Below are 3,934 nucleotides of genomic sequence, written 5' to 3'. Positions count from 1 at the left end.
GGTGGCTACACCAGGCTCCAATCCGATTTGGCAGAGTTTCTACAGCTGGATGCCAACCACTCCGAGAGTGTAGTGGGTGCTTTTATGTGCCACCGGCATGAAGGCCAGCCAGGCGGTACTGGCAACGGCCATGCTCGAAATTGTGTCTTTTACATGCCACCTGCACAGGAGCCAGTCCAGTGGCACTGGCAACGATCTCACTCAAATGTCTTTACACGTGCCATCACGATTTCGCTTGCCTCAACAGGTCTTCACAAGCCGAGTTTCTGTGTCCAATGAAGGAGACAACGTTGGCATGGGTGCTAGCCGTCTAAATTAGTTCGATTTCACTTGCCTCAACAGGTCTTCACAAGCGGAAATATATAAATAATTATAAAACCACAAAAGGCTAACAAACTGCTTCGACTTATATTTTTTGTGATCTGAAACATAAATATCCTTACATATATTATGATGGTTAAATTTCTAAATACAAGCTTTTTGGACCAGCTGGTCTCATTCTATATCACAAAATGAAATGTCGTCTCAGGTAGGTTGACACAAACAATTTAGTAGCACTTTGTCTGTTTAAACTATAAAAACTGTGGTGAAGATAACTAAATCAGCAGAATATCAAAGATATGTGACATGTAATTTAATGCCTTAGTTTCAAGTTTAAATTTTACTGGAGATTTTTCCGTTCATTCTTTCATGGTTGATAACAATGTCTAACAGTCACAAAACTAATTTCAGTTTAATTACTGATTTCAGTATTTGACTGGTACTTAATTGTGTTGATCCTAGAAGGATAAAAGGCCAAGTTGAATACAATGTGATCTGAATGCAGATTGGAAAGAGGTGGGAGAAACACCAAAGCATTTGTTTCCTGTTCTAGCTATCTTGTAAATCCACTACACTAGTCACACCTAGTTATGTAGGTGTAGTATGGACAAATGGTTGAGACTGCTTCACAAACATAGTAGGGTAGCTTGAGCAATTATAGGGTCAGGTTGACTCAAGCTTTCTGAGTGAAATTGGACAAAGAGAAAATGTGTAGGTCATTGGATGGATTGTAGCTGTAATTGAAAAGTTCAGCTTTGTCATACACTATATATCACTCTTGATTCCATCTGAGGATTACATTAAGCCTATGTAGAACACTGTAAGTTCAGTTGAAGAATAATGCTTCCTGACATCCAGTTATATGTACCATTCATGTATTAGAATTGGTTCAATCACTCTACCACTTCTGTGACAATGAATGAAATCACAGCTATATGTATTACTTAAAATACTGAGTACAAGTGGTGAGCTGGCAGAATCATTAGCACACCAGGCAAAATGCTTACCAGCATTTCATCCAAACGTATATTCTGAGTTCAACTTCGTCTTTCATCCTCAGACTACTAAAACAAAGTACCAGTCAAGTACTGGGATCAATATAATTCACTGCTTCATTCCTCACCAAATTTCTAGTCTTATGACTCGCTTAGAAATTATTAATCATCAATATGGTGGATTAGTAGAGCCATTAAACCATAGAGAGAGAGAGTGTGTGTGTGTGTGTGTGTGTGTGTGTGTGTGTGTGTGTGAGTGTGTGTGTGTGTGTATATATATATATATATATACATACATACACACCCACAAAAAGCTACCATAGGGGAGGGAGTTTCTCTTTAGTACTTGGTACTAGAAGAGGCAGCTAGCAGTAGAAACCATGCAATACTAAGACACTAAAGGTAGATGTAAAATGATAATAGAAACTGTACTGATGCTTCTTGTGTTATGTATGTCTGGCTGTCTCTATACACACACATATTTATGTACAAATGTGTGTAAGTGAATGTTGTTTCATGTCTATGTAGTACATCTGTGGTAAAGAATATACCTCATAGTTTGTCAGTTTCAGCATGTGAAAACTGATGGAAAAAAGGCTGTGGAAGATCTGGAATCAAAGGGCCTTAGAGTTAATTTAGCAAAGACCAAACGCCTAATAAACAGGAAAACAGACAAATTACTAATCCCTTCAGGCAGATAACCCAGCCTGATATTGAGAAAAAGATGTAGGTAGAAATTCTATATGGTGTAGCCAGTGTAAGCTATGGACACATAAGCAGTACAGTGGTATCATGGGAAGGTTAACAGAGAAAGTAATCTTTGTGTGTGGAAGGTGTGCAGGTACAATAAACACTAAGAATGTATAGGAAATAGACTTCCTCAAATGTCTGTGGAGGATCCTTAGAAATAGTAGATAGCTTTCGTTACCTAGGTGACCAAGTTAGCAGTGGAAGAGAATGCTCTGAAAGCATAGTTGCTGGAATAAGAACATGCTAGGCAAAGTTCAGAAAGCTACATGTTGGTTAAAAAAAAAGAAAAAAAAAAGAAAAGAAAAAACCTTGCCTGTGTTTGGACAGCTATGCTATATAGCAGTGAAATATGGGCTATGATTACTGAGGACATGCAAAAGTTTGAAAGAAATGAAGGATGTGTCAGTATTCTGAATGGTTGCTAGGAACCAAAGTGGATGTCTCAGTTTGTTTCGTATTTGATTAGTCTCTTGAAAGGTGAGCTGCAGCTGAATGATTGAGAATGGATGTGCATGTATAATAGAGCATGTTTTAAAAGAAAAATTGGGTATATGGGGCATCAGATGTAGTGTACATGAGAGAACTTCACTGGTATAGTCATGTGATGCATATGGATGAGGACAGCTGCATAAGGAAGTGATAATTGTGGAGGGAAGTAGATTCAGGAAGACTTGGGAAGTTGTGAGAAACAATCCTCAGATGTTGAGCCTCACAGGGGAAATGACAAGGGACTGAGACTTATTTGCTGTGCTTGAAAACACATGTAAAGTTAAATAAAATAGTGGCAGGCTATAACCCCCACTCTTACACACACAATCTGTCTTCTGTCAAAACTCCTCCCACCTCAGATCACTATCCACTGTAGGTCTCCCTCCTCCACCAGCCATTCCAATTTCTCTCACCATCATTTTTTATAGTCACCTCTTCTCCTTCTGTACAACTTATACTCCCTCCTACTACATCTCAAAGACCTATTTCTCTCTCTTTTCCTACTGGAAAAGCCAAGTATCCTTACAGTAAGACACCAATCTATCCCTCTATATAATAACCCTCTCTCACCTGGCACTAAGCCACTTCCCAGTCCCACTCTTTTGCCCAGTTGTTACTAGGCAACTCCGCCAGTGTGTGCCACATAATAAGCACCCAGTATTACACTCTGTAAAGTGGTTGGTGTTAGGGAGATCCAGTTGGAGAAACCAGACGATGGAACTTGGTGCAGCTCTCTGGCTTGCCAGCTCGTCAAACTGTCTAACCCATGCCAGCATGGAAAACGGACGTTAAATGATGCTGCTGCATGTGAATCTTTGCACTGACACTGTTTTCAGCTCTTGGTAAATAAGTTTATACCTCACAGAACCAAAAGCGGCTGTTTGTGATGTTATTAAATAAAGTATCTTATTTGAAAAACAAAGGTTGGTGTCAGGAAAGGTATCCAGTTGAAGAATACTGCCTCCACAAGTCTCCTCCAATGCATACCAACATGGAAACAGCAGATGTAAAAATGATGGTTACCTTGTCGTAACTAGCGTTCAATGCCTACAGAAAGATGAAAGTCCAAATGTAAGCTGCCATAATATACTGAGATTTATTTCTACTTTTAACCAAATATTTTTTTTAGAGAAGGTGGAGTTGATGAAAGTACCTTGAACAAGGACTAAAAGACATGGGGAGAAAATGATCACCTTCTGCCCCAACTGTTAGGTGATAATAATTTTTAGTATTCTGACTGGTTGCTAGGAACCAAAGTGGATGTGTCAGTTTGTTTTGAATTTGATTAGTCTCTTGAAAGGTGAGCTGCAGCTGAATGATTGAGAATAAGCAAACGTTTGTAAACATGTTACATCTGTTTTGGTTGGTCCATGGTATGG

Source organism: Octopus bimaculoides, chromosome 24, assembly GCF_001194135.2.
Source record: "Octopus bimaculoides isolate UCB-OBI-ISO-001 chromosome 24, ASM119413v2, whole genome shotgun sequence".
Lineage (NCBI taxonomy): Eukaryota > Metazoa > Mollusca > Cephalopoda > Octopoda > Octopodidae > Octopus > Octopus bimaculoides.
Note: the sequence above shows the minus strand (reverse complement) of the source record.